Source organism: Asterias rubens, chromosome 16 (genome assembly GCF_902459465.1).
Source record: "Asterias rubens chromosome 16, eAstRub1.3, whole genome shotgun sequence".
NCBI lineage: Eukaryota > Metazoa > Echinodermata > Asteroidea > Forcipulatida > Asteriidae > Asterias > Asterias rubens.
In genome coordinates, this window is record NC_047077.1 from 3,759,630 (window position 1) to 3,781,886 (window position 22,257).

General features: G+C 40.9%; 1 long non-coding RNA gene and 7 other non-coding genes across 8 annotated transcripts; 1 reads left to right on the forward strand and 7 right to left on the reverse strand.

The window, feature by feature from the left end:
• Positions 1-377: 377 nt before the first annotated feature.
• Trnas-cga lies at positions 378-458 on the reverse strand. Its single transcript has one exon. It is a non-coding gene; the product is annotated as a tRNA-Ser (tRNA).
• Positions 459-2,239: 1,781 nt separating this feature from the next.
• On the reverse strand, positions 2,240-2,320 carry Trnas-cga. The gene has a single exon. It is a non-coding gene; the product is annotated as a tRNA-Ser (tRNA).
• Positions 2,321-4,099: 1,779 nt separating this feature from the next.
• Positions 4,100-4,180, reverse strand: Trnas-cga. The gene has a single exon. It is a non-coding gene; the product is annotated as a tRNA-Ser (tRNA).
• A 3,097-nt stretch (positions 4,181-7,277) lies between these two features.
• Positions 7,278-7,358, reverse strand: Trnas-cga. The gene has a single exon. It is a non-coding gene; the product is annotated as a tRNA-Ser (tRNA).
• Positions 7,359-9,154: 1,796 nt separating this feature from the next.
• Positions 9,155-9,235, reverse strand: Trnas-cga. Its single transcript has one exon. It is a non-coding gene; the product is annotated as a tRNA-Ser (tRNA).
• Positions 9,236-11,016: 1,781 nt separating this feature from the next.
• Trnas-cga lies at positions 11,017-11,097 on the reverse strand. Its single transcript has one exon. It is a non-coding gene; the product is annotated as a tRNA-Ser (tRNA).
• Positions 11,098-12,897: 1,800 nt separating this feature from the next.
• Positions 12,898-12,978, reverse strand: Trnas-cga. The gene has a single exon. It is a non-coding gene; the product is annotated as a tRNA-Ser (tRNA).
• A 7,273-nt stretch (positions 12,979-20,251) lies between these two features.
• On the forward strand, positions 20,252-22,248 carry LOC117300960. The gene is made up of 3 exons (XR_004520249.1): positions 20,252-20,340; positions 20,963-21,055; positions 22,189-22,248. It is a non-coding gene; the product is annotated as an uncharacterized LOC117300960 (long non-coding RNA).
• Positions 22,249-22,257: the final 9 nt, after the last annotated feature.

The following is a 22,257-nucleotide window of genomic DNA, read 5'->3' on the forward strand; positions in this document are numbered from 1 at the left end:
AGCAAAAGAATTGGGTTTCGCCATATTGTCTGGGCTGTGTGACGTCATCTATTCTCGAGTGCAATCCCATTACTGCTCCACACGGGGACTTTTGCCTGCTGCGTCTCCGCCCTGAGCCGGTACGTCCCTCCTCAGTCAACCTGGTCAGCCCAACCTCCGCTGAGCTAACCATGTCGGTGCCGAGCTTAACGTGGACACCCGATCGTCATAGACCAAGGTCACACAGAGCTCCCGAACTCAAGCGATCCAACCAACCCCGGCTTCCAAGGTAACTGGATTACAGGCGCACGCCACAACGCCCAGCCAAGAGTTACTGGACATTTTTAACTCTATCAGCTCTTTAATCTACAGACGCGATGAATAAATAAAAAGACTACCGTCGTGGACAGGATTCGAACCTGCGCGGGAAACCCCATTGGATTTCGAGTCCAACGCCTTAACCTCTCGGCCACCACGACACATGATTACTATTTATTGAATTTTTCGAAGTACTAAAAAGTACACACATTTAGCGAGACGGGTGAAAATAAAAAATAGCATGCAACTCAAATTGAATGTTCTTAAATGTAGAAGCAAAACATGGCAATTTGTATGCATTATTCGTATAAAACGTAGGCCTACAAAATAAGTAACAAATGTTGCTTACTGCTAACATTCGATACAGCAAACTGGTCAAACACAATAACATACAAATCGAAAAAAAAAAAAACTCGTTTGGAAGGAGATTTAGGCCTTCTTTGTGTTTAGCAGCTTTTGTAGTCACGGTCGCCGAATGTTGAAGGTTGGACACAGTTGAAAACATGCCTAAACTGCAAAAAAAAAAAAAAAAAAAACCGGGATTCGAACCTGGTCGGGACCCGTCTGTTTTCGAGTTCCACACACCTTCACTACTCGGCCACCCAAAACAAAACAGTGACTGAGTTCAAAATTTACCCAGACAACACGTGGGGGGGGGGAGGCGGGGTGCCCGCAACATTGCGGAAGTTTGGAACATTTTTCACAGAGCTTGAAAGTGTGGCCATCTTGCATTTTCGGGGGTAAAGATTTAAAGTGCAATTGACGGCGAAGAATGAGCAAAATAAAAAATTGCAGCGGCCAAGAGAAAAGGTTTTTACTATATTAACTTTTTAGGTTCGGGCGGCAAGATAGTACGTTGTGGACGCATGTTAATAAGCGGTGGTCGCTAGAAAAACAGTTTTGACTGCAATTTTCAAAATAGTGGCCACAAGATAATTAGTCGTGGTCAGAAGATAAGTTGGAGCCGTGAGTGGCGGCCGCAAGAAAATAAGTGGTGGCCGCAAGATATAGGTGGTTTGCTGTGAAACATATGATTTTTTTAATTGGCACCAATTGGCCTTTAAGTCATCTGAAAATAGACTGTTTTTTCTTTCAAACATAAGAGTATACGCTTATGAACAATAAAACAATTTTTTTAGTAATGGTGTTTATCACCAGGCGGTCCATCATCGTTAGTGTTCTCGTTAACTGGCTTTTGGTGTTCCGTCTTGATAACTTCAGCTTGTTGATGTCAGTCGTGATGTAAGATGAAGTTGATATAGTAAACAAGAGTAGAACGGGGTGACCGAATTCTCTGTGACAACGGCGGTGTACGTCTAGTCATGATCCACGGAGCCACACTGGTAAAAACTTCGCTCATAATCTTTAGACCTAAGTTAAAAAATAAACCACTTTAGAAGGGACCCAGTCCGGCCCTCTAAGTTTACGCTGCTTATTCGCATTGTTACAACGGCATATCCGCTTATTTAAAGACAATAAAACAATAGATTAAACTGATCAGGCATGCCACATTAATCTCGTATTTGTAATGGATAAAAGCAAGATTTTTGTTTATTTTAAAAATCAGTAAAAGAATTGGGTTTCGCCATATTGTCTGGGCTGTGTGACGTCATTTATTCTCGAGTGCAATCCCATTACTGCTCCACACGGGGACTTTTGCCTGCTGCGTCTCCGCCCTGAGCCGGTACGTCCCTCCTCAGTCAACCTGGTCAGCCCAACCTCCGCTGAGCTAACCATGTCGGTGCCGAGCTTAACGTGGACACCCGATCGTCATAGACCAAGGTCACACAGAGCTCCCGAACTCAAGCGATCCAACCAACCCCGGATTCCAAGGTAACTGGATTACAGGCGCACGCCACAACGCCCAGCCAAGAGTTACTTGACATTTTTAACTCTATCAGCTCTTTAATCTACAGACGCGATGAATAAATAAAAAGACTACCGTCGTGGACAGGATTCGAACCTGCGCGGGAAACCCCATTGGATTTCGAGTCCAACGCCTTAACCTCTCGGCCACCACGACACATGGTTACTATTTATTGAATTTTTCGAAGTACTAAAAAGTACACACATTTAGCGAGACGGGTGAAAATAAAAAATAGCATGCAACTCAAATTGAATGTTCTTAAATGTAGAAGCAAAACATGGCAATTTGTATGCATTATTCGTATAAAACGTAGGCCTACAAAATAAGTAACAAATGTTGCTTACTGCTAACATTCGATACAGCAAACTGGTCGAACACAATAACATACAAATCGAAAAAAAAAAAATCGTTTGGAAGGAGATTTAGGCCTTCTTTGTGTTTAGTAGCTTTTGTAGTCACGGTCGCCGAATGTTGAAGGTTGGACACAGTTGAAAACATGCCTAAACTGCGCAAAAAAAAAAAAAAACCGGGATTCGAACCTGGTCGAGACCCCTCTGTTTTCGAGTTCCACACACCTTCACTACTCGGCCACCCAAAACAAAACAGTGACTGAGTTCAAAATTTACCCAGACAACACGTGGGGGGGGGGGGGGGGGGGGGTGCCCGCAACATTGCGGAAGTTTGGAACATTTTTCACAGAGCTTGAAAGTGTGGCCATCTTGCATTTTCGGGGGTAAAGATTTAAAGTGCAATTGACGGCGAAGAATGAGCAAAATAAAAAATTGCAGCGGCCAAGAGAAAAGGTTTTTACTATATTAACTTTTTAGGTTCGGGCGGCAAGATAGTACGTTGTGGACGCATGTTAATAAGCGGTGGTCGCTAGAAAAACAGTTTTGACTGCAATTTTCAAAATAGTGGCCACAAGATAATTAGTCGTGGTCAGAAGATAAGTTGGAGCCGTGAGTGGCGGCCGCAAGAAAATAAGTGGTGGCCGCAAGATATAGGTGGTTTGCTGTGAAACATATGATTTTTTTAATTGGCACCAATTGGCCTTTAAGTCATCTGAAAATAGACTGTTTTTTCTTTCAAACATAAGAGTATACGCTTATGAACAATAAAACAATTTTTTTAGTAATGGTGTTTATCACCAGGCGGTCCATCATCGTTAGTGTTCTCGTTAACTGGCTTTTGGTGTTCCGTCTTGATAACTTCAGCTTGTTGATGTCAGTCGTGATGTAAGATGAAGTTGATATAGTAAACAAGAGTAGAACGGGGTGACCGAATTCTCTGTGACAACGGCGGTGTACGTCTAGTCATGATCCACGGAGCCACACTGGTAAAAACTTCGCTCATAATCTTTAGACCTAAGTTAAAAAATAAACCACTTTAGAAGGGACCCAGTCCGGCCCTCTAAGTTTACGCTGCTTATTCGCATTGTTACAACGGCATATCCGCTTATTTAAAGACAATAAAACAATAGATTAAACTGATCAGGCATGCCACATTAATCTCGTATTTGTAATGGATAAAAGCAAGATTTTTGTTTATTTTAAAAATCAGTAAAAGAATTGGGTTTCGCCATATTGTCTGGGCTGTGTGACGTCATTTATTCTCGAGTGCAATCCCATTACTGCTCCACACGGGGACTTTTGCCTGCTGCGTCTCCGCCCTGAGCCGGTACGTCCCTCCTCAGTCAACCTGGTCAGCCCAACCTCCGCTGAGCTAACCATGTCGGTGCCGAGCTTAACGTGGACACCCGATCGTCATAGACCAAGGTCACACAGAGCTCCCGAACTCAAGCGATCCAACCAACCCCGGATTCCAAGGTAACTGGATTACAGGCGCACGCCACAACGCCCAGCCAAGAGTTACTTGACATTTTTAACTCTATCAGCTCTTTAATCTACAGACGCGATGAATAAATAAAAAGACTACCGTCGTGGACAGGATTCGAACCTGCGCGGGAAACCCCATTGGATTTCGAGTCCAACGCCTTAACCTCTCGGCCACCACGACACATGGTTACTATTTATTGAATTTTTCGAAGTACTAAAAAGTACACACATTTAGCGAGACGGGTGAAAATAAAAAATAGCATGCAACTCAAATTGAATGTTCTTAAATGTAGAAGCAAAACATGGCAATTTGTATGCATTATTCGTATAAAACGTAGGCCTACAAAATAAGTAACAAATGTTGCTTACTGCTAACATTCGATACAGCAAACTGGTCGAACACAATAACATACAAATCGAAAAAAAAAAAATCGTTTGGAAGGAGATTTAGGCCTTCTTTGTGTTTAGTAGCTTTTGTAGTCACGGTCGCCGAATGTTGAAGGTTGGACACAGTTGAAAACATGCCTAAACTGCGCAAAAAAAAAAAAAACCGGGATTCGAACCTGGTCGAGACCCCTCTGTTTTCGAGTTCCACACACCTTCACTACTCGGCCACCCAAAACAAAACAGTGACTGAGTTCAAAATTTACCCAGACAACACGTGGGGGGGGGGGGGGGCGGGGTGCCCGCAACATTGCGGAAGTTTGGAACATTTTTCACAGAGCTTGAAAGTGTGGCCATCTTGCATTTTCGGGGGTAAAGATTTAAAGTGCAATTGACGGCGAAGAATGAGCAAAATAAAAAATTGCAGCGGCCAAGAGAAAAGGTTTTTACTATATTAACTTTTTAGGTTCGGGCGGCAAGATAGTACGTTGTGGACGCATGTTAGTAAGCGGTGGTCGCTAGAAAAACAGTTTTGACTGCAATTTTCAAAATAGTGGCCACAAGATAATTAGTCGTGGTCAGAAGATAAGTTGGAGCCGTGAGTGGCGGCCGCAAGAAAATAAGTGGTGGCCGCAAGATATAGGTGGTTTGCTGTGAAACATATGATTTTTTTAATTGGCACCAATTGGCCTTTAAGTCATCTGAAAATAGACTGTTTTTTCTTTCAAACATAAGGGACCATGGATAAATTAAGAACGCGGCCGCCCGCGGTCAGACTCGTTCTAGAACGAGTCCGTCCCAAAATTGTCACGCGCCCGTCCCAAGATGGATTAAGCGCTTCACTGATTTTTAAGGATCCTCATTATCGAACTCTATTGTTGGTGCCTTTTGTTGTTCAGATTACGTGGACAGGGCAGCTTGCAAGTAAGCCACGAAGGGGTGAAGGATTAGTGTTTGCGGTCTAGCTCAGGTATACACCAGACAATGGGTTGGAGATGTCCATGTACAGCCAACCCTCAAGTTTGCCAAAGCCAATACAATAATATGCTACTGCCATAACAAGTTGTAGTGGTGACTATGATTCTTAAATTTGAAATCATCGCCAACTTATTTTGTATCTACATCTAATTGTTACATTAGGACCCGTGTTTACAGAGATGATTACACTTACAAGATTCGTTCATAAAGGTACCGCGAAATCATGCTGACCGGCTCGCAATCACACAAAACACAACGCAAAATTACATCGTAGTACACAAACACTCCATCTAGCTACACACTCACACACAGTGTTTTCAATATTCAGGCCTAGTAGTCTTGTTATTTTGCGTGCAACAAACTATAATGCAAGAAACATTGAACGCTAGAGGGCTTTCCTAAACAATGTGATAGCGGGAGAGCCGCCCTCCGTTGAAAAATTGCGCAACAGCTTACGAAATTAGTTTCAACCGCCTTGAGATTAAGACTTTCGGGAGAATCTGGTGTCCGAAAATTGCAATACTAACCAGCGTTGGTGCCCGAGCTAAACTCATACAACATTGGCGCCGTCGCTGGTACCTTGGGCAACGTGGTGAATTTTCAGCAGTTCCTTGGGAAATATTAAGCGTGTTTAAGAAAAACTTCATATCGTGCATGTTGGCTTCATTATTCAAACATGAAACATTTTGGACACCTTGGTACAAAAAAGAGTATAGTTTTACTGTTAAATGTAAGATGTTTTTCTTATTGACTTTGTTTTACTTTGGGGGATTATTTTGCATGGCGGTCGTGCAAAGACGTAGTATTTTTTATTTTTTAATCTGCGGTTGTGTTTTGACTTATTGTGTGAAAAGGGCTACAACTTGGGTTTATCTACCCAGATAAGCCGATTATAACTACACAGTGGTTTTCGGCCTACACCATTGTTCCTTTGTTATACAGTGGGTCTTCCTCGATACCCGGTGGTTGAGGAGAACGCGTTCCACTCCGTAGTTTTTCTTTTGTTCGTTTTGTCACGCGAAGGAACGCGTCGCGACGCGGTCGTTCCCGTGACATAATTTATCCATGGTCCCTAAGAGTATACGCTTATGAACAATAAAACAATTTTTTTAGTAATGGTGTTTATCACCAGGCGGTCCATCATCGTTAGTGTTCTCGTTAACTGGCTTTTGGTGTTCCGTCTTGATAACTTCGGCTTGTTGATGTCAGTCGTGATGTAAGATGAAGTTGGTATAGTAAACAAGAGTAGAACGGGGTGACCGAATTCTCTGTGACAACGGCGGTGTACGTCTAGTCATGATCCACGGAGCCACACTGGTAAAAACTTCGCTCATAATCTTTAGACCTAAGTTAAAAAATAAACCACTTTAGAAGGGACCCAGTCCGGCCCTCTAAGTTTACGCTGCTTGTTCGCATTGTTACAACGGCATATCCGCTTATTTAAAGACAATAAAACAATAGATTAAACTGATCAGGCATGCCACATTAATCTCGTATTTGTAATGGATAAAAGCAAGATTTTTGTTTATTTTAAAAATCAGTAAAAGAATTGGGTTTCGCCATATTGTCTGGGCTGTGTGACGTCATCTATTCTCGAGTGCAATCCCATTACTTCTCCACACGGGGACTTTTGCCTGCTGCGTCTCCGCCCTGAGACGGTACGTCCCTCCTCAGTCAACCTGGTCAGCCCAACCTCCGCTGAGCTAACCATGTCGGTGCCGAGCTTAACGTGGACACCCGATCGTCATAGACCAAGGTCACACAGAGCTCCCGAACTCAAGCGATCCAACCAACCCCGGCTTCCAAGGTGACTGGATTACAGGCGCACGCCACAACGCCCAGCCGAGAGTTACTTGACATTTTTAACTCTATCAGCTCTTTAATCTACAGACGCGATGAATAAATAAAAAGACTACCGTCGTGGACAGGATTCGAACCTGCGCGAGTAACCCCATTGGATTTCGAGTCCAACGCCTTAACCTCTCGGCCACCACGACACATGGTTACTATTTATTGAATTTTTCGAAGTACTAAAAAGTACACACATTTAGCGAGACGGGTGAAAATAAAAAATAGCATGCAACTCAAATTGAATGTTCTTAAATGTAGAAGCAAAACATGGCAATTTGTATACATTATTTGTATAAACCGTAGGCCTACAAAATAAGTAACAAATATGTTGCTTGCTGCTAACATTCGATACAGCAAACTGGTCAAAATAGTAAACACAATAACATATAAATAGAAAAAAAACCCAACTCGTATGAAAGGAGATTTAGGCCTTCTTTGTGTTTAGTAGCTTTTGTAGTCACGGTCGCCGAATGTTGGTGGTTGGACACAGTTGAAAACATGCCTAAACTGCAAAAAAACAACAACACCGGGATTCGAACCTGGTCGGGACCCGTCTGTTTTCGAGTTCCACACACCTTCACTACTCGGCCACCCAAAACAAATCAGTGACTGAGTTCAAATTTTACCCAGACAACACGTGGGGGGGGGGGGCGGGTTGCCCGCAACATTGCGGAAGTTTTGAGCTTTTTTCACGGAGCTTGAAAGTGCGGCCATCTTGCATTTTCGGGGGTGAAGATTTAAAGTGCAATTGACGGCGAAGAATGAACAAAATAAAAAATTGCAGCGGCCATGAGAATTTTTTTTACTATATTAATTTTATAGGTTCGGGCGGCAAGATAGTACGTTGTGGACGCATGTTAATAAGCGGTGGTCGCTAGAAAAACAGTTTTGACTGCAATTTTCAAAATAGTGGCCACAAGATAATTAGTCGTGGTCAGAAGATAAGTTGGAGCCGTGAGTGGCGGCTGCAAAAAAATAAGTGGTGGCCGCAAGATATAGGTGGCTTGCTGTGAAACATTTTTTTTTTTTTAATTGGCACCAATGGGCCTTACAGTCACCTGGAATTAGACTGTTTTTTCTTTCAAACATTAGAGTATATGCTTATGAACAATAAAACAATTTTTTAGTAATGGTGGTTGTCACCAGGCGGTCCATCATCGTTAGTGTTCTCGTTAACTGGCTTTTGGTGTTCCGTCTTGATAACTTCAGCTTGTTGATGTCAGTCGTGATGTAAGATGAAGTTGGTGTAGTACACTAGAGTTGTACGGGGTGACCGACTTCTCTGTGACAACGGCGGTGTACATCTAGTCATGATCCACGGAGCCACACTGGTAAAAAACTTCGCTCATAATCTAATGACACAAGTTACAAAATAAACCGCTTTAGAAGGGACCCAGTCCGGCCCTCTAAGCTTTGACAAGTTTACGCTGCTTGTTCGCGTTGTTATAACGGCATATCCGCTTATTTAAAGACAATAAAACAATAAATTAAACTGATCAGGCATGCCACATTAATCTCGTATTTAAGATTTATAAAAGCAAGATTTTTTTTTAATTTTAAAAATCAGTAAAAGAATTGGGTTTCGCCATATTGTCTTGGCTGTGTGACGTCATCTATTCTCGAGTGCAATCCCATTACTGCTCCACACGGGGACTTTTGCCTGCTGCGTCTCCGCCCTGAGCCGGTACGTCCCTCCTCAGTCAACCTGGTCAGCCCAACCTCCGCTGAGCTAACCATGTCGGTGCCGAGCTTAACGTGGACACCCGATCGTCATAGACCAAGGTCACACAGAGCTCCCGAACTCAAGCGATCCAACCAACCCCGGCTTCCAAGGTAACTGGATTACAGGCGCACGCCACAACGCCCAGCCAAGAGTTACTTGGCATTTTTAACTCTATCAGCTCTTTAATCTACAGACGCGATGAATAAATAAAAAGACTACCGTCGTGGACAGGATTCGAACCTGCGCGGGAAACCCCATTGGATTTCGAGTCCAACGCCTTAACCTCTCGGCCACCACGACACATGGTTATTATTTATTGAATTTTTCGAAGTACTAAAAAGTACACACATTTAGCGAGACGGGTGAAAATAAAAAATAGCATGCAACTCAAATTGAATGTTCTAAAATGTAGAAGCACAACATGGCAATTTGTATGCATTATTCGTATAAAACGTAGGCCTACAAAATAAGTAACAAATGTTGCTTACAGCTAACATTCGATACAGCAAACTGGTCAAACACAATAACATACAAATCGAAAAAAAAAAAAACTCGTTTGGAAGGAGATTTAGGCCTTCTTTGTGTTTAGTAGCTTTTGTAGTCACGGTCGCCGAATGTTGAAGGTTGGACACAGTTGAAAACATGCCAGAACTGCAAAAAAAAAAAAAAAAAAACCGGGATTCGAACCTGGTCGGGACCCCTCTGTTTTCGAGTTCCACACACCTTCACTACTCGGCCACCCAAAACAAAACAGTGACTGAGTTCAAAATTTACCCAGACAACACGTGGGGGGGGGGGGGGCGGGGTGCCCGCAACATTGCGGAAGTTTGGAACATTTTTCACAGAGCTTGAAAGTGTGGCCATCTTGCATTTTCGGGGGTAAAGATTTAAAGTGCAATTGACGGCGAAGAATGAGCAAAATAAAAAATTGCAGCGGCCAAGAGAAAAAGTTTTTACTACATTAACTTTATAGGTTCGGGCGGCAAGATAGTACGTTGTGGACGCATGTTAATAAGCGGTGGTCGCTAGAAAAACAGTTTTGACTGCAATTTGCAAAATAGTGGCCACAAGATAATTAGTCGTGGTCAGAAGATAAGTTGGAGCCGTGAGTGGCGGCCGCAAGAAAATAAGTGGTGGCCGCAAGATATAGGTGGTTTGCTGTGAAACATATGATTTTTTTAATTGGCACCAATTGGCCTTTAAGTCATCTGAAAATAGACTGTTTTTTCTTTCAAACATAAGAGTATACGCTTATGAACAATAAAACAATTTTTTTAGTAATAGTGTTTATCACCAGGCGGTCCATCATCGTTAGTGTTCTCGTTAACTGGCTTTTGGTGTTCCGTCTTGATAACTTCAGCTTGTTGATGTCAGTCGTGATGTAAGATGAAGTTGGTATAGTAAACAAGAGTAGAACGGGGTGACCGAATTCTCTGTGACAACGGCGGTGTACATCTAGTCATGATCCACGGAGCCACACTGGTAAAAACTTCGCTCATAATCTTTAGACCTAAGTTAAAAAATAAACCACTTTAGAAGGGACCCAGTCCGGCCCTCTAAGTTTACGCTGCTTATTCGCATTGTTACAGCGGCATATCCGCTTATTTAAAGACAATAAAACAATAGATTAAACTGATCAGGCATGCCACATTAATCTCGTATTTGTAATGGATAAAAGCAAGATTTTTGTTTATTTTAAAAATCAGTAAAAGAATTGGGTTTCGCCATATTGTCTGGGCTGTGTGACGTCATCTATTCTCGAGTGCAATCCCATTACTGCTCCACACGGGGACTTTTGCCTGCTGCGTCTCCGCCCTGAGCCGGTACGTCCCTCCTCAGTCAACCTGGTCAGCCCAACCTTCGCTGAGCTAACCATGTCGGTGCCGAGCTTAACGTGGACACCCGATCGTCATAGACGAAGGTCACACAGAGCTCCCGAACTCAAGCGATCCAACCAACCCCGGCTTCCAAGGTGACTGGATTACAGGCGCACGCCACAACGCCCAGCCGAGAGTTACTTGACATTTTTAACTCTATCAGCTCTTTAATCTACAGACGCGATGAATAAATAAAAAGACTACCGTCGTGGACAGGATTCGAACCTGCGCGGGTAACCCCATTGGATTTCGAGTCCAACGCCTTAACCTCTCGGCCACCACGACACATGATTACTATTTATTGAATTTTTCGAAGTACTAAAAAGTACACACATTTAGCGAGACGGGTGAAAATAAAAAATAACATGCAACTCAAATTGAATGTTCTTAAATGTAGAAGCAAAACATGGCAATTTGTATACATTATTTGTATAAACCGTAGGCCTACAAAATAAGTAACAAATATGTTGCTTGCTGCTAACATTCGATACAGAAAACTGGTCAAAATAGTAAACACAATAACATATAAATAGAAAAAAAACCCAACTCGTTTGAAAGGAGATTTAGGCCTTCTTTGTGTTTAGTAGCTTTTGTAGTCACGGTCGCCGAATGTTGGTGGTTGGACACAGTTGAAAACATGCCTAAACTGCAAAAAAACAACAACACCGGGATTCGAACCTGGTCGGGACCCGTCTGTTTTCAAGTTCCACACACCTTCACTACTCGGCCACCCAAAACAAATCAGTGACTGAGTTCAAATTTTACCCAGACAACACGTGGGGGGGGGGAGGGCGGGTTGCCCGCAACATTGCGGAAGTTTTGAACTTTTTTCACGGAGCTTGAAAGTGCGGCCTTCTTGCATTTTCGGGGGTGAAGATTTAAAGTGCAATTGACGGCGAAGAATGAGCAAAATAAAAAATTGCAGCGGCCATGAGAATCTTTTTTACTACATTAATTTTATAGGTTCGGGCGGCAAGATAGTACGTTGTGGACGCATGTTAAAAAGCGGTGGTCGCTCGAAAAACAGTTTTGACTGCAATTTTCAAAATAGTGGCCACAAGATAATTAGTCGTGGTCAGAAGATAAGTTGGAGCCGTGAGTGGCGGCTGCAAAAAAATAAGTGGTGGCCGCAAGATATAGGTGGCTTGCTGTGAAACATTTTTTTTTTTTTAATTGGCACCAATGGGCCTTACAGTCACCTGGAATTAGACTGTTTTTTCTTTCAAACATTAGAGTATATGCTTATGAACAATAAAACAATTTTTTAGTAATGGTGGTTGTCACCAGGCGGTCCATCATCGTTAGTGTTCTCGTTAACTGGCTTTTGGTGTTCCGTCTTGATAACTTCAGCTTGTTGATGTCAGTCGTGATGTAAGATGAAGTTGGTGTAGTACACTAGAGTTGTACGGGGTGACCGACTTCTCTGTGACAACGGCGGTGTACATCTAGTCATGATCCACGGAGCCACACTGGTAAAAAACTTCGCTCATAATCTAATGACACAAGTTACAAAATAAACCACTTTAGAAGGGACCCAGTCCGGCCCTCTAAGCTTTGACAAGTTTACGCTGCTTGTTCGCGTTGTTATAACGGCATATCCGCTTATTTAAAGACGATAAAACAACAATTAAACTGATCAGGCATGCCACATTAATCTCGTATTTGTAATGTATAAAAGCAAGATATTTTTGTTAATTTAAAATATTAGTAAAAGAATTGGGTTTCGCCATATTGTCTGGGCTGTGTGACGTCATCTATTCTCGAGTGCAATCCCATTACTGCTCCACACGGGGACTTTTGCCTGCTGCGTCTCCGCCCTGAGCCGGTACGTCCCTCATCAGTCAACCTGGTCAGCCCAACCTCCGTCGAGCTAACCATGTCGGTGCCGAGCTTAACGTGGACACCCGATCGTCATAGACCAAGGTCACACAGAGCTCCCGAACTCAAGCGATCCAACCAACCCCGGCTTCAAAAGTAACTGGATTACAGGCGCACGCCACAACGCCCAGCCGAGAGTTACTGGACATTTTAACTTTATCAGCTCTTTAATCTACAGACGCGATCAATAAAACAAAAAAAGACAACCGTCGTGGACAGGATTCGAACCTGCGCGGGAAACCTCATTGCATTTCGAGTCAAACGCCCTAACCACTCGGCCACCATCACACATGGTTACTATATGTTACAGGGTTTTTCGAAATACTAAAAAGTACACACATTTTAGCACGTGGGGGGAAGTACAAATTAATAGCGTGCAACTCAAATTGAATGTTCTGTAATAATGCACAACATAACAACTTATGTTACTTGCTGCTAATTACACATTCGATACATTCTATCGATAAAAATTAAAAGGAAATTGACTTTGTGATTGGTAGCTTTGATAATCACGGCCGACGAATGCTGAAGGTGATGGACACAATATTGAAATTATGCCCAAACTGCCCAAAATGCTAAAAACCGTTTCCATTTCGGGAGAAAAAAAACCAACCGTGATTAGAACCTGGTCGGGACCCCTTAGTTTTCGAGTGCCACACCTTTACTATTCGGCCAGCCAAAACAAAACAGTGACGGAGTTCAAATTCTATCAAGACCATACCGGGGGAGGGGGGGGGGCTGCCCGCAACAAGTGATTGCGGAAGTTTACGACTAATCTCACACAAACAGAGCTAGAAAATTCAGCCATTTGGCATTTTCGGAGGTGAAGATTTAAAGTGCCAATTGACGGCGACGAATGAGCAAAATTAAAAATTGCAGTAGCGGCAATAGAGAACGTTTTCACTGTAACTTTATAAGTTTGGGCGGCAAGATAGTACGTTGTGGCCGAGTGTTAATTGTTAATTAGTGGTGGTCGCTAGAAAATAAGTTTTGATTGCAATTTTCAACGTTGCGGCCGCAAGATAATTAGTAGTGGCCACAAGATAATAAGTCGTGGCCACAAGATAAAAAGTTGTGTTCAGAAGATAAGTGGCTGCCGCAAAAAGTTGGGGCCGTACGTGATGGCCGCAAGATAGTATAAGTGGCGTGCCGTGAAACCTATGATTTTTCCAATTGGCACCAATGGGACAGTGCAATAATTATAACAATGGTTTCGGGGAAAGAAATAAAATTTCGAGGATTCAAACAATTATTTTTTTAACCCATCCCTTTAGAGGCTCATATTCTACTTGTAATCTGTGATGGACAAATAAAGTTGTTATAAATTGATTGTGACTAGGACCATCTAGGCTTACACTAAATCTGTCTCAAGGAAGCTGTAACCAAAACTTGACAGAATACAAATAGTAACCAAATATTCAAGTGAACGAAACTTCTATGATCACCTTAGTTGCAAGTATCTCTTGGTATTGACAGGAGTGTAGTCGATTCGCATTTCCATCAATGCTACAATGGTAACATAAGTCAACATCACTCTTGCGCCTTTAGTCTGAAGCCAAAAGTAGGGTCGAAAATGGGAACTGAAAATGAAACAGGTCACCTTATATGGAGATGAAATGGAGCAATTATGCACGCTTTCAATAATATATACATTTCCGTCAATAAAATGGGCTTCTTTAAAACAGTTGCTGGCAGTGTAAGCACTTTATGTAATCCACCATATACATAAACTGACAAACCTGTAGTTTGAGATCGATCGGCCATCTGGGTCACGAGAGAACAGTGAAAACCGATTACTTTGCATTGCATCGATGCCAAAATGAAACGCTCACTGAGCGATAAACTCCAAACGCGAAGTTAGATTATTTATTTCTCGTCATTATGACATTTCAGACAGAAATATTTCATTCGATGTTTTCAACTATCATCATCTTTAGACTGTGTAAGTTTTATGGAAATATGTGATCTTCACGATTTTTGTTTCTTACCAATTCTGCAACATTCCTTTAAATCACAGTGAGACTGCATTATGCAGAAAAGTGCCAAAAATCCTTATTTACATAAGGCTGGCGAATGGGACCTTTATGTCTGGCTTCTTGCGTGGGAACAATGCTGCAATTTGCTTGTTTCGCATCAGATGAAAAATACAGTAGAAGTAGCTTTCACCATTTTCACACGTACACTTTTCCGTTGTACCTAGGAAAGAGTTCACAAAAGAGACAGAAGTACGATATACCTGGCCAATATTCAAATTATTGTATTGTGTGCCTCAACATGAACCTGCACAACAATAACCAAATAACCATACTGAAGAGGAAGTAGATCCACAACAGCACACTGGAAGGTTCGCCTTCAAATCGTAAAGGTTTAAGAGCTATGAGTGTGACTTCTGATAATTCACCAAAAACGAACAAGATAAGACATTAACTTTCTCTGTTTTAAAAACCGCTCTTGATGTTGTAATATTTAAGTTCAGTTATTTATATGTTGTTGTCTCTACAGATTTAACTGCTGCCGGTCGAGCACGATGGATAACTTCTACGCTTGTGTGGCACTCCTGATGGCGACCAGTTTTGCCTTTTCACAGTTGAGTATTCCTACGTGAAGTTTTGTATAATATAATTATAGCCTATATCAAATAATAAACCACAAGGGAAACTGACTGGGAACATTTGTTTTAAATGATTTTTGGATTGAACAAAGAAAATTGACTAGAGCGGGATTTGAACCAACGACCTCCGGTTTAACGTGCCGGCGCTCTACCAACTGAGCTATCTAGCCCTATGTTGGTGGTCTCCCAATTTTGTCAATATCTTTGTTCGGGGGTGCCTGTCAGAAGCCATTAAACCGCAAACTGCCGTGTAGCCAGGGATCACACCCGGGTAACGATACAACCTGGGAAGCGGCAGACAGGGGATCACCTTAAGGGGATGCGACTTTTTTATATCAGATATCAAATAATAAACCACAAGGGAAACTGACTGGGAACATTTGTTTTAAATGATTTTTGGATTGAACAAAGAAAATTGACTAGAGCGGGATTTGAACCAACGACCTCCGGTTTAACGTGCCGGCGCTCTACCAACTGAGCTATCTAGCCCTATGTTGGTGGTCTCCCAATTTTGTCAATATCTTTGTTCGGGGGTGCCTGTCAGAAGCCATTAAACCGCAAACTGCCGTGTAGCCAGGGATCACACCCGGGTAACGATACAACCTGGGAAGCGGCAGACAGGGGATCACCTTAAGGGGATGCGACTTTTTTATATCAGATATCAAATAATAAACCACAAGGGAAACTGACTGGGAACATTTGTTTTAAATGATTTTTGGATTGAACAAAGAAAATTGACTAGAGCGGGATTTGAACCAACGACCTCCGGTTTAACGTGCCGGCGCTCTACCAACTGAGCTATCTAGCCCTATGTTGGTGGTCTCCCAATTTTGTCAATATCTTTGTTCGGGGGTGCCTGTCAGAAGCCATTAAACCGCAAACTGCCGTGTAGCCAGGGATCACACCCGGGTAACGATACAACCTGGGAAGCGGCAGACAGGGGATCACCTTAAGGGGATGCGACTTTTTTATATCAGATATCAAATAATAAACCACAAGGGAAACTGACTGGGAACATTTGTTTTAAATGATTTTTGGATTGAACAAAGAAAATTGACTAGAGCGGGATTTGAACCAACGACCTCCGGTTTAACGTGCCGGTGCCTATGTATAAATCTTGAGACCGGACTCCCCCCTCCAGACTGCGTCTCTCTGGGGTTGATTCGATTCGACACGGCAAGCGTGCGATGTTTTTCACCACGTCGTGCACTCTAAAAACTAAAGAGTTGAATTCAACACTTGCATGAGTTCGGTGAGTGACTACACTTTGAAAGTGTTGGATCCAGCATCCAGTTTAACGTTTAAAAAGCTGATCCAACATTTCAAAGGAATTTATTGAGCAATGTTGAAATAACACTTAAACTGTTAAACTAACCCTTTTTGCGTTGGATCAAAATGTTAAAATGCTAGATTTAACAAACAAAATACTGGATCCAACACTTTCAAAGTGTAGTCACTCACCGAACTCATGCAAGTGTTGGATTCAACTCTTTAGTTTTTAGAGTGGTTGGAGCACGGCAGAGCTTGTCGTAAACAGCAGTGTTGAATCTTCTAAACTCAAAATATTGTTCAACAAACCACGCAATATTATGCGATTAAATGCAACTCTTCCCTTACAAAAAAAATAGGCTACACAATTACTGTGTAACTACTAAAAACTGAACAGTGATGTAATAACGACGTCATCAGATGCTCGTGAATATTGTATACTGAAATTAACGCTATGTTGAATTATTGTTCAACCGTTAAAAGGAGTAAGTCAATTTTACCAGTTTAGCATTGACTTGTCAAAATAAGATTATTCAATTTCATAAGGAAGCGGGACTTGATCAATTGTATCAATTAGTGTAATACGCCTCTCTTACTTAGTATACGTCACAATTCTAACCCAAATAAAAAACGAGGCCATAGGCCAGAGGCGTGTGTCCATGGCGGACACACGCCTCATTTTGGGGCAAGAATTATGACGTCATGCAATAACGTTAAGATAGGCGTGGTATAGTGGAAGTTCAATTTAAGAGTTGTCAACTTGATAAAAACAAACCCTAGTTTGATTGATTTAGGGCCAGTAAGCTAATTTGTATGCGTGTTAATGAAATTGAATGTTTCATTAAGTTTGTTGCTGAAAGTGGCCACGAAAACCTATATTTTCCTGATTTAAAACCCATGCATCGTGTACATTGTGATACAACTTTTTACATTTTCTTGCAGAGGTACTACCTGTAGTTACAGTGTAACTGAAACCTATAAGTCTCGATGTGGCCCGTTTGGCTGGTTCCTATGTACTCGTTACAGGTTTGTTTACTTTTAGTCTTTAAAAACGCTAATGCCATATTTGGATTGGTGGCTGCAGCTACGACTAATTAGGGTGTCAAATACTCCTACATTAACGACACGGTAATCCATTCGTAGCACTATAGGCTCCAATTAGGACAATCGTACGGTAGAAACCACACACAAAAACAAAACATGTATGACGTTTTTTAAGTAGAATTAAAACAAGTCAGCAACCTATACACGTTTAGTTGGTATTATTTGTCATTGAAATAATACTTTCCGCATAATTGTTTTTTGTTTGTTTTCTCTCTGATTTAATTCGTTCACAAAGTCTGAAAGTGTGCATGCGCCCGAGGTGATTTTGTGGGTTAACCTCCTATATTATCGTGGTGATCGGAATTGTTTCGTCCAATGTACATTTACAAACAATAAATGTGGTGGATAAGAACCGATCAGAGTAGTGAGGACAAAGGATAGTCAATTGGATGGTCGAAAAGGTGATAACTGTGTTGTATGTACTACAATGCGGAAAGACTTGAAGGATAGTAGGCCAAGTTGCATCAAGATCATGCAACTAACAATAGTGTAACCGCAAACCTTTCTAAGTCTAAAATTGAAAACCGACTCGCAATGTGTACAATTATGTAATGTTTGTTTCCTTTGTACGGCAAAACGGGGGGGGGGGGTATTCACACATCGTTGAACTTGTATTTAAATTTAAAAGTGGCTTTAGTTTTAGATAAATTGAACAGAACTGAAACGTGTTATTTTGCTTAACTTGCAGAGAGGTTACAAAGTATAGGTGTTGCGCTGGATGGCAAGGGTCCGTTGGTTCCGGATGTCCCACACGTAAGTTAAACTAGTGTGTGCTCTTCGTTTAGGTCCATATTTTTAAGCTAATCGTTGCAGAGAGGAAGTTAGACGATTTCTTGATTTTTTTTTATCCGTACAAGTACTCTTGTTTGCCAGTAGACGCGAAACCGATTTTTTTTTTCAATTTAAAGTCACCTGGAAGTGGTATTTTTTCAAAATAAAGCTTTTGTCACTAATATTATATGTGTTTTGATGAGTGGAATGTGAATAAACAGTTAACGAAGGTTTTAAAAAATCAGTTCTTATGTTAGTTACAAATTTAAGAGTAGACCCCGACCCGAGAGGGCGCTGTTCGTGACGTCAATCGAGGCAGACTTTGCCTGTAACGCGTAGAGTAAACACAATTGCAAAATACATGTACGGACCAAGTCGTGAGTTTGTACGTTTTTTTCCGGCAAGGCCGACCAAGTGTATTCTGCTGAATGCAGAAAAACACTTTTTGAAATGTACCAACTCACGACTTGGACGTACATGTACTTTGCACGTGTGTTTACTATACGCATTGCAGGCAAAGTCTGCCTCGATTGACGTCACAAAAGGGGTAGGCGGAGTCAGCCCCCCAAACAACTTTATATATTTTGTAAACATATAAATCGTAACAAACAATTACTAAAAAAATAGTTTTATTGTTCGTAAGCATATACTCTTATGTTTGAAAGAAAAAAATATATTTCCAGGTGACTTTAAATAAGCCATCATTTATTGCAAACTGAAGCTTAGATTTGGAGGGAAAGTCATTGATTAATGCGAGTTCTTTGAGCTGAACCCTACGAACTTTACACGTTGGCCATCAAAACCAAAGTCCTGTTTCTCTTGAATGGCAAACTTAAAGGTTCCTACAAATAATAATTTCTCTAATGCAATCACTTCGTGACATAGACAATGACTGGTTGTGAACGATTGAAGCTCGTTAACAAAGTGAAACAATGTCATTTTAATGAAAACTTACATTGTGTAGGTTTAAATTTAACTTTTAGAGATTAGGCTGCACGTCCGTTTAGACCTATCCGGAATGTGATAATAAGTTTAATTTTGACAGATAACCAGTTGCACTCTCAAAGACGTGGATTTGGAATTCCAGAGGATAACAAATATCACTTCCCGCGAACGAAATTATACCTAGCTCCCTCAAAAATTTGTTTCGTAGGAAATTTCAATGGTCTAAAATGCCCCCCCCCCCCCCAATATTTTCATTTAACTGAAAGAGAGAGACGGCCGGAATGTTATAGATCACACTGTGAAAACATCGTCGAAAATCCAACAGTGGTTAAATCTTGCTTTTTAATACATATACAACGAACTGAGCCGTTTAAACACACGATAATCTAAAAAATAAATAATAAAAACTCAAAGATTTAAAAAATCCAGAATCTTGACATCATCGGACAAGTCGTTGATATTCTCACACACACAGCAATATTTCCATGACTTCCGATTTAAATCTCAAACAGTACTTTTGCGTAGAGATGACAACGTTTTGACCTTGGATTTGTACACTTACGTATTAATAGATTTGTTGTATTTATTTTTTATTTTAAATCTTCGGACATAATTCTTTGTAGGCAGGGGCCGTCCAGGGTAAGGCAAAAGTTTTAAAAACTGTCATCAAAGCGATGCGCCCTCTTATAGATGTTCTCTAAATGCTTTAATATAGTATTTGATAAATGGTTCTATAACGTAGGTCAGAAGCTCAGAGTAATTTAAAAACGACAACATTTCAAATGTAATGGTTATTGTCTTAAAAACAAAGTAATAGCCCTGTTTATTTGTTTCATTTATTTTTAAATGAGCAGCTGTGTGCAACCCTTCATGTCTTAACGGAGGAACATGCACCGCACCTAATACATGCCAGTGCCGGACTGGGTACACAAATACAACATGTACATCACGTAAGAAATAGATGTAGGCCTATAGTATGAGGGAACATACATTGAGATTAATTTAGGCATACCTAAAGTTTCGCAAACCAAAATAGTGTGAAACTTTTCGATTTGCTTTATTTCAACATTAGTATTAGATATAAACTGTACAAGTAGTACATCTTGTCTAACAAGGGTAAACATCAAAGAGTTCTTTCTTTGAACAATCAAGTTAAATTATATTTCTTGAGACAATATTATTCATGACCTCTTACCCCATACTTTTTTGGATGTGCTTGCCTTCGTGAATGAAAAATGCCACTCTGTCCCCCTTCAAATAAGGTAAAATAAGGCATTCTGTTATGAATTCCGCATATCAACTTTGAGTTTAATTAATACTTATTGACACAACCATAGAGTAAGGACAGAGATACAACCAATCAATACCAGAGGCGGGATACGGCGATATATTGTGATAAGTATAATTTTGACAGATAACCAGTTGCACTGGAAGACGTGTATTTGAAATTCCCGGGAATATAAGTTATCACATCCTGCCATAACGAATCGGTACCTCGCTCCCTCGAAAATTTGTTTCGTAGAGAATTTCAAGGGACTAAAATGCCTGCCATGTTTTCTTGATGATTTCCAGCTGTGTGTAATCCATAATGTCTTAATGGAGGGACGTGCATTGCTCCTAACCAATGCAGCTGTCGGACAGGCTACAGTACTCCACGATGTACAGGTAAGAGTGCTTCTTCCTTTCCCTCCGCTGTAAAACGAAACAGAATCGGCTAAAATCGTGTCATACTTCAACCCTAAATTCCCTCCTTTTAACTGAAAGAGAGGGATAGAGACGGCCGAAATCTTGAAGATCACACTGTGAACAGGGTGTCGAAATTCCAGCAGTGGTTAAATGTTGCTTTTAAATGTATTTACAAGTACTGAGCTTTTTCAAATCGTTGATAGTTTTAACAAACAACAAGAACCCGTTTTTAAAATGAATTCCGTTTGAAATCGCAAGTTGAAAATTTCATTAATTCAAATCTCAATAAGCACTTATCATTTATTTTAAGCATAATTTTTGCACCAGGTTGTAGAAACAGTGTGCTAAAAGGTTTGCACAGAGACGACACCATTGATCTTGCATTTTTTTTTTACAATCCACGTCTTAAAGGCAGTGGACATTATTGGTAGGCCATAATTACTCATAATTGTTAGCATAACAATTTACTTGGTAACTAATAAGTTGATAGCTGTTGACAGTATTAAACATTTTTAGAAACGGCTCCCTCTGAAGTAAGGTAGTTTTCGAGAAAGAAGTAATTTTCCACCAATTTTATTTCGAGACCTCAGAATTAGATTTTGTGGCCTCGAAATCAAGCACACAACTTCGTGGGACAAGTGTGTTTTTTCTTTCAAAGTTATCTCGCAACTTCGACATCCAATTGAGCTCAAACTTTCACAGGTTTTTATTTTATTTTATGCATATGTTGAGATACACAAATTGAGAAGTCTGGTCTATGACAATTACCAATAGTGTCCAGTGTCTTTAAGAAAAGTCTTTGAATTGTACACCTACACTACATAAAATGTCACATCCATTGACCTCGATATTACAACAATTCTTAAAATCCTGAAAAACACTTATACATTGGTTTTTCAAAAAGTCAACAAACGCTGCAAAAAAATGAATCTTGTCTTCCGGTTCAAACCGGACGCAATATTGCAAAGTATAGCCTATGCATACTTATGCTCACATGCCGAACTGACAAACTTCGCTGATAAAACCATTACGTGACTATGTAGAAATGTATACCTTTTTGCAAGTATTTTGAAATAAATTATTGTTATACAAGTATGATTGTTGAATAATAGATGTAAACGAATGTACTGATGGCTGGAATGGCTGTCACATGAATGCTGACTGCACCAACACCCTGGCAG